We start from the raw sequence: 8530 nt of genomic DNA, 5'->3' as shown, positions 1-8530 counted from the left end.
AGTTTTTGTTACCGGCCTGAAGGAAAATTATCAACAAAATACAAAGAGTGCAGAGAAATTTACAATACGTTTGCTGGGACTTGAGGACTTGAGCTTTAGTAAGGACTTTATTGCCTTTAGTTTTGGAAAATGAAGGGGGATTTTGCAGATTTATATAACGTTATGAGTGTTGTTCACAGGGTAAATGGAGGCAGGATTTTTCCTCTGAGGTTGGGTGAGATGGGAACTGGAAGTTGCAGTTTAAGGGTGAAAGGTGAAATATTTAAGAGGAACCTGAGTGGGATCTCCTTAACTCAGAAGGTGGTGAGGATGAGGAACAGCTGCCAGTAGAAGTTATGGATTTCATTGTAGAAAAGTTTGGATCAGGGGTATTGAGTGCGATGGTCCAGCTGCGGTTATGGGACTCGGCAAAATAATAATTCGGTACGGACTAAGTGGGAAAAAGTGTTTGTTTGTTTGTAAAAGTGCTCTCTGACTCCGTTTAAAGTGTCGATGAAGGGGAATTGGTGGGGGCTGTTGTCGGGAAGCAAACGATGTGCTTTCAGGATTTCCTGCTGGGGACAGAAGTAAATTGATACTGGACATCCATGGTCAAAGTGTGGCAATCAGAACCAGGGATTGTAAAGTTGTAAAATATCTTTTTCCTCCTCTTTGGCTCAAACTCTCCCCACTTTCCTACCCCCATTTTCACCCCTTCCCACTTTTGCCACCTCTGCTTCCCCATTTCCTCACTGTCTCTTTCTCTCCATCTCTTGTCTCCCACTCCCTCATTCTCTCTTCCTCCTCCCACCTCACCTATTTCCCTCTCTTCCACACACACTCTCTCTCTCCTCTCTTCATCTGTTCCCTTCCCCACTGACACACCCTTGTCCTCAGCACATTCCTCCTTACCCTACCCACTCAGTCACTCACTCCCCTTCTTCTCCCCTTATAATCTCTTTCACCCTTTCTACCGAGCGCTTCCCCTACCTCTCACCCTCACCCCAATTCCTCCTTTACTGCAGCTCGTTTTCCCGAGCACCCACCCGTCCCCACGTCCCCCACCCCGCACTGTGATGGCGATTGACTCGCACAGTGAATTGTCTGATGTTGTGCAATTCTTCGTTGTTTGGACAGTGACAATGTTTTCTCAGAAGACGAAGGGGTGTGGTTTCCGGGAGAGGCCAGTTTGTTCCCTTTTTGTGTGCTACAGAAGAGGCGGGGGAGGGGAGAGTGGAGGAGAGAGAGAGAGACTAAATATATATAGCCTCAATCTCTTTCTCCCTGTCCTCCTCTCTTCATCCATTCTCAGCCACACTGCCCCACTGTTTCCTCCACACATTCCTCCGTAATCTTCCCCCTTTTCTGTTACCCGTTTCCCCGCCACACACCCATCCGCACATCCCCCAACCCGCACTGTGATGACGGTTGACTCGCACAGTGAATTATAGATGTTGTGTAATTCTTCGTTGTTCGGAAAGCAGCAATGTTCTCTCAGAAGACGAAGGGCTGTGGTTTCCGGGAGAGGCCAGTTTGTTCCCTTTTTGTGTGCTACAGAAGAGGCGGGGGAGGGGAGTGTGGAGGAGAGAGGGAGAGACTAAATATATATAGCCTCAATCTCTTTCTCCCTGTCCCCCTCTCTTCATCCATTCTCATCCACACTGCCCCACTCTTTCCTCCACACATTCCTCCGTAATCTTCCCCCTTTTCTGTCGCCTGTTTCCTCACCACCCCCCCCCCCCCGTCCCCACATCCCCCACCCCGCACTGTGATGATGGTTGACTTACACAGTGAATTATAGATGTGTAATTCTTCATTGTTTGGAAAGCAGCAATGTTCTCTCAGAAGGCGAAGGGGTGTGGTTTCCGGGAGTGGCCAGTTTGTTCCCTTTTTATGTGCTACAAAATAGGCGGGGGGGGGGGGGGGGGGGGAGGGAATGAGGAGTAGACGGGATAGCCGTGTGTTCTCAGTAGCTACGCCGTCACGACAAAGACCGAGCGCCGTCTGCGAACTGGTCTCTGACACAAACACACACAGACGCACAAAGAGACGGACAGGCACATACACGGACACATATGAACACACAGAGATTCAGACATACAGAAATACTTTAAAAATGAATGCAGTATGCATTTTCAACGTTTTAAGATGGAGGCAGCTATTTTGTGAACTGTTTGAAATGATTCTTGCTCTGGGATAATCTGGTGTGCTTGTGGGGATGTCAGCGGGTTTGGGGGTTCACATGGACATGGGTCTGCACGTTGATTTGCAAATGTACGAAGGTTTCAGGGCATGTTGGTGAATATGGATTTTGGAGTGTCGGTGAATTCGGGGGTGCACACTGCTCTGGGCATTTGAGGGTGTACGGGGATTTGGGAGTATTTAGGGCTGTGCACAGATTTGGGAGTCTCAGCGGATTTGGGGTTGCACACGGATTTGGGGAATCCTTCGATTTAGGGGTGTAATGAATCTTAAGGCCTTATCATTTATAGAAACTTCAAGAACAAATGCACTTTGAAATTTCAACTTTGTTCTTGCCATTAGGTTTGAGGTGGAGGCAGCTGTTTTGAGAAGTGTTTGAAATCATTCTTGCTCTATGATCATCTAATGTGCATGTGGGAAGTCAGCGATTTTCGGGTGCGCACAGATATGTGTATGTGCGTGGATTTCGGGGTGCCGGCAGGTTTGGGATCAGCATGGATTTGTCGATGCACACTGATTTGGGGACGGACGGACCCTGAGTTGGGGTTTGCGGAAGTGCACAGATGTGGCAGTGCACACAGATTTGCAGATATGGGAATCCCGTTGGATTTTGATGTGTTTTGAATCTCGAGGTTGTTTCATTGGCATATTGTTTAATAATAAATGCAACCTTAACTTCGACCTCTGTTCTTGCCATTTTTTTTAAGTTGGAGGCAGATATTTTGAGAACCGGTTGAAATGAATGCTCTGGGTGCATCTAATGTGCATGTGGGAGAGTCTGTTAATTTGGAGCTGTGACGAGTCTCAAAGCAGATTTATAGTGGCAGCATATTCAATTGATCAGACACCTTTGTTGGGACAGACCACATATGGTCTAAATATTAACTCATTAATGTAATCACAATCTCTCACCGTGGGCATTGCGCCGGTCAGACGTTATCAGGTGATGAGCCGGTGAAATATCCGGTCACCTCGGGGCTTCAGTTCATTAATAAAGCCGCGACCTGAGCACACGGCAGAGGCGGCCACAGTGTCTCCGCTCCAGGCTCCAGCTCCTCACATTCACCGCCTCATCTCCCAGGTGTTTCCAAGGTGAGGACATGTTCGGCACAGCAACCTCCTGTTTTGTGCCGGAGGTTTCTATGTTTATTCCCGGGCGGATTGTCCCACCGACCGGCAGTTGCGGGAGGATACGAGTGTGTGTGTGTGGGACGCGGCAGAGCACCAGCCTGGAAACTCGGTACCTCATTGGATCTGTCAAATGGCAGTCACAGAATTACTCGTGAATACCGCTCGACCATTGGCCTGCAAATATGCTCATCAATTCCCGTTCCCGCCCACCGAACGCGCAGCCCGACGTTCCCAAAATGTGGCAGAGATCAAGTCGACACGTACAAACAAGATGGAGGAACTCAGCAAGTCGGGAAGCAACATTTCAGTGCGAGACCCTTCGTCAGGACCACTTTGATGACGACGGTCTAGCCGGATGCTGGTTGGCTAATCCATTGTCAATCACCAGTCTCCGCCTTCTCTTTGAATAATTGGCTGACGTGGAGAACGAGTGCGGGGTTTGTATAAACAACGGCGGTCACTCCAATTTAAAGCTGCATTCCGGACACGAACTGGACTGGAGTGTGGTGTAGAGAATTGGGACAGAAAACCCTCACTGCTTCCTTTTTCAAATGAAACCTAAGTTACCCCCCGAAAAGTCCTATAGATTGTACGTAACAAAACACGATAGAGTGAGTTAAATTAAAATTATTGACATTTTTAAAATGAAATCTACATACCCAGAATGATGCTTCCCAACACGAACAAAGGCATACAGTAATTAAGCATAGTGTGTCAAATTCTAAGGCGTGTCAATGTAATTCCTTACCTTCTTGTGTCATCCACAAACTTCCATAAACAAGTATGTATTCTGTAAAGGTGTCTCCATTGATGCCCTTTATCCCACCAATCTTGATTTAATTATTAATCCAACAACCCCTCAATTTCTGATGTGCTATTTGGAATTTTAACAGCTTTTGTTACTGATCCGCAGTGTGCAGGGACCCATAAGAAGTGGAAATATAAACCAATACTCTGCGTATGAAATAATGTTTGAGTAGATTTCAACAGTAAATCTGTCCTACTGCAAGAACTACCTGTTTTAAGACTCATCAAAACCGAACAGGCATCTGAACAAATGGCAACTTTACATGAACAAAAGCCTAAAATGATGGAAACAAATTCTACTATGTATACTGATAAATGGTTGGTAAATTGTTTCTTTATCGTTACTTGTAATTCATGAACAAAAAACGGCCACACCATCATCCCGGTTAAGTTATCTTTTGATTCTTCTGCAGCAATGTTTCACATATGATAATAATTTTCCACAATATACTGACGAACTAAGATTGTCAAGCAGAACCTTATCCTGAGCCCTCATTAAGTTGTGTATCCTAAAATAAACTAAAAGCTTGAGAAAAAGTATGTGGGGTTACCAAGAACGCGACAGTGGGACACATTGCATAATCCAACAAATCCATATTCCCAGCGTGATTAGAACACAGTCCCTGGACAACAAGCTGTGTGAACTGATAGCCAGAATCTCTCACCTGCGGGAAACAAAATAAAGTAACGTTTTGTGCTTTGTGGATCCCTGGTTGACGGAGGAGACACTGGACCACGCCATCGAACCCTCTGGGTTCTCCCTGTTCCCTGCGGACATCGAGAATGTTGTTCTCCAGAAATCGGTCAATCTTGTTTCTTTATCGTTACCTGTAATCTGGGCACAAAAACAGCCACACCAACAGTCCAGTTAAATTATATTTTGATCCTTCTGTAAAATGGTTAACATATCACAATAAATTTCCTTAATATACCAATGAACTAACAGATTCTCAGGCATAACAAAATCCTGAGACTTTATTAAATCGTGTGCCCCAAAATCAATAAAGGCATTAAAAAAAACAAGTTGGGGTTACCGGGAATGCCACAGTGGAACATATTGCATAATTCAACGAACCCACATTCCCAGTGTAAGAAGAACCCAAGCACCCAAAACTATAACACTCTTCTTGTGATGTTCCCAACAGTCCTCCGACACACCTCTAACAGGATGATCATTTCTTTGCTCCTTCAAATTAATCCAGTACATTAACATTAAAGTCAATCTCCGCAAAATCAATCAGTAAACCGGAAACAGGAGACGGCCTTACTGCACCACAACAGAATCTTAAAGCCTGTGCTTGTATCACAGCCAAACATTTGAAAGTTGGAGATGAAGCTGATCCATGAGCCACAGAATCAAGACATGATATAATGAAACAGATGTAAATGGTCAGCAGAGATTTTCATGTCGCTCCCGAAGAATATCCACAGAGACACCGAGAATATTTATTGCTCCTTCATATTTATCAATTAGTTTATGATACGGTGCTTCCATGTCAGCTCATTGTGCATCCACCTGCCACTTCTCACCACTGACACGTCTTCTATTAATCCTGTTTATAAATCACTCGACTTTATTTTTTTGCCACTGAGAGCTTGTCCATCGATTAGCCAACTAATTAATTGCTAATGGCATCCTATATACAGTTAAATTGACATTTCTAACTCCAATCCTTAAAACTCCATCATCTAAGTAGTGATTTCCCCACCCCTGTACCTATCTTAGAGAAAATAGTATTAATTATAATAAGAAATAATAAATACTGTCTTGTGGGATCCCAATCTCTATCTCAGAAACCCGTGTATAACTTGCCCACCGGCACCTGCACAAGGCGTCTAAATAAAAAAAAAAGCTCATAAAACTTCACAGTCTTTAACTATGATCAAAAGGCCTGTGTAACAGCTAAGAAACCGGCGTATAAGTAATGAAACAGGGATTTCAGCTCATCATTATATCCCAGTTATTTGCCTTCTCCAATTCAGCGTTTGGTCTATTGCCTTCTCTGCCTTGGTGATTCAAATGCTCAAAGAGATGGTCTTTAAATACCTGCCTGCAACATGTCCTCCGTCATTATGTTCCTGATGGTAACCTTCTGAGGCAATTATTCCTCAGATCCCCTCTAAACCTCACACTCTTCTTCTTAAAACTCTCCTTGTTATTCAGGCCTCTGTCTGGAATCACAGAATACCAATGAACAGCAAGTGTGGTTCCTTCCAGATGGTCCATGCCCACTTGAGTTCACGCCATTTGCCTGCGTTTAGCCCATAACCCTGTGATCAGGTACTATCCATTAGCCTGTAAAGATATCCTTTAAACCCTCTAGCTGCACTCAACCATACCACTTTCTATAGTCGCTCCTTCCACATCCCCATCATTGTCTGTGGATAAAATGTCCCCTTTTAGTCTTTCTTCTCTTACGTAAAATCTATCCCCTTGAGTTTTACAACCGTCCCCTGGTGCTTGAAAAGGCGGTCTCCATTTATATTATCGATGCACCTCATGATCCTTGTCTTCTTTAAGATCACCTCTCAACGTTGGATGCTCCAGGAGAACATTGTTCCCACCAATGCGGTCTCTCCTTGTACCTCAGCCCATCCCATACATTCTGATGAATCTCCAGAGCAATTAAACATCTTCGGTAGTGTGATACCAGAAGTATACACTTTTCAAGCTTTTCAAACAATTAATGTTTCAGTAAGTCCTTCCAAGAGTTCTGTTCAGTACTTTCCATATAACGACAGGTATCCCAGTGGACACCTTCATTCTATTTACCTGTCTCAACACCTTTAGGTACCGCTGTACCTCTGCGTCAATGCTACGCCTTCTGTAAGATATTCAGAAGGCGCAGGATAGATATATCCCGAAGAAGAAGTATTTTAAAGGGAGGATGAGGCAAAACAAAAGAAGGGGCACAGAATATAGCAACTATTCGTAGAAAGCTCGAGGAATGGAAAGCTTTTACAACTCAACAGTATCGACGTTCAGAAGTTCAAAGTACATTTATTATCAATGTATATAAACTGCATTCAACCTTGAGACTCGTCTCCATACAGGCAGCCACAAAACAAAGAAATTTCATAGAACTTATTAAAGAAAGAAGACCGTCAAACACCCGATGTGCAGAAAAAAGAAACAGATCTTGCAGACAACAAAAGTCAGCACATAACATATTGAACTGAAGTGCTCGATAGTGAGTCTAAAGCCACAGAACCAGGCATCACTGTAGCCGATTCAAGAGCCCGTTTATTGAAGACCAGCGCAGAGACAAGTAAACCCCGCAGTGCTGTGATCTGAACTTACCTGTCCTGTCCTCCAGCCCCCACACCCTGACATTTTCAGTCTGCCCTCGTACTTCAACCTCCTGAATCCCAGGTCATTCCACGCCTCTGGTTCTGGCCCTGCCGCGTCATGACGCTCTCAGCCATCTCAATGCGGAATGCAAAGAAAACAGAGCAGTGAGGACAGAGACGATGATATAATATCAGGGTAATCTAGGCAGTAACATGAAAGAGGAAACCAGAAATCCCTTTTTTCAGATATTCCTCACAAAACGTACAAGAGAGGTAAAGTGGATACCAGACAACTGTAAAATGATGCTGGAGAGGGAGCAAAGCTGAACAAAAAATAACAGATCAAGTCAATGTTATTTTGCGTTAGTCTTCACCATGGAAGACAGCAGCAGCACACCTGAACACCGGAATATCAGACAGTAGAGATGTGTGATTATTTCTCCCTCCCTCCTTTCTTAAAAAGTGGGATAACATTAGCCATTCTCCAATGCTCAGGAACTGATCCTGAATCTAAGGAACATTGGAAAATGATTACCAATGCATCCGCAATTTCCAGGGCCACCTCCTTTAGTACCCTAGGATGCAGACCATCTGGACCTGGGGATTTGTCAGCCTTCAGTCCCATCAGTCTACTCATCACCGTTACCTTCCTAATGTCAATCTGTTTCATTTCCTCAGTTACTCTATGTCCTCGGCCCATCCATACATCTGGGAGATTGCTTGTGTCTTCCTTAGTGAAGACAGATCTAAAGTACTTATTAAATTCTTCTACTATTTCTCTGTTTCCCATAACAATTTCACCCAATTCATTCTTCAAGGGCCCAACATTGTTCATAACTATCTTCTTTCTCTTCACATACCTAAAAAAGCTTTTGCTATCCTCCTTTATATTCATGGGTAGCTTGTGTTCGTACCTCATTTTTTCTCCCCGTATTGCCTTTTTAGTTAAGTTCTGTTGTCCCTTAAAAAGGTCCCAATCATCTGTCCTCACACTCACCTTAGCTCTGTCATACTTCCTTTTTTCATGCTATGCAATCTCTGATTTCCTTTGTCAACCACTGTGGCCCCTTTCCCCCCTTTGAATCCTTCCTTCTCCGGGGGATGAACTGATTTTGCACCT

At 44.2% G+C, this 8530-nt stretch overlaps 1 long non-coding RNA gene across 2 annotated transcripts; it reads right to left on the bottom strand.

The window, feature by feature from the left end:
- Positions 1-315: 315 nt before the first annotated feature.
- Positions 316-7707, bottom strand: LOC132386610 (uncharacterized). Of its 2 annotated transcripts, XR_009509606.1 has the most exons (4): positions 7421-7707; positions 4785-4954; positions 3094-3435; positions 316-1530 (listed from the first exon to the last, which is right to left on the bottom strand). It is a non-coding gene; the product is annotated as an uncharacterized LOC132386610 (long non-coding RNA). The 2 variants fall into 2 exon arrangements; XR_009509605.1 differs by lacking the exon at positions 7421-7707 and having other exon boundaries at positions 4785-6816.
- Between the last annotated feature and the right edge of the window lie 823 nt (positions 7708-8530).

The sequence above is a fragment of the Hypanus sabinus genome, unplaced genomic scaffold (genome assembly GCF_030144855.1).
Source record: "Hypanus sabinus isolate sHypSab1 unplaced genomic scaffold, sHypSab1.hap1 scaffold_1220, whole genome shotgun sequence".
NCBI classification, from domain to species: domain Eukaryota; kingdom Metazoa; phylum Chordata; class Chondrichthyes; order Myliobatiformes; family Dasyatidae; genus Hypanus; species Hypanus sabinus.
This window is presented reverse-complemented; position numbering and strand designations above follow the sequence as displayed.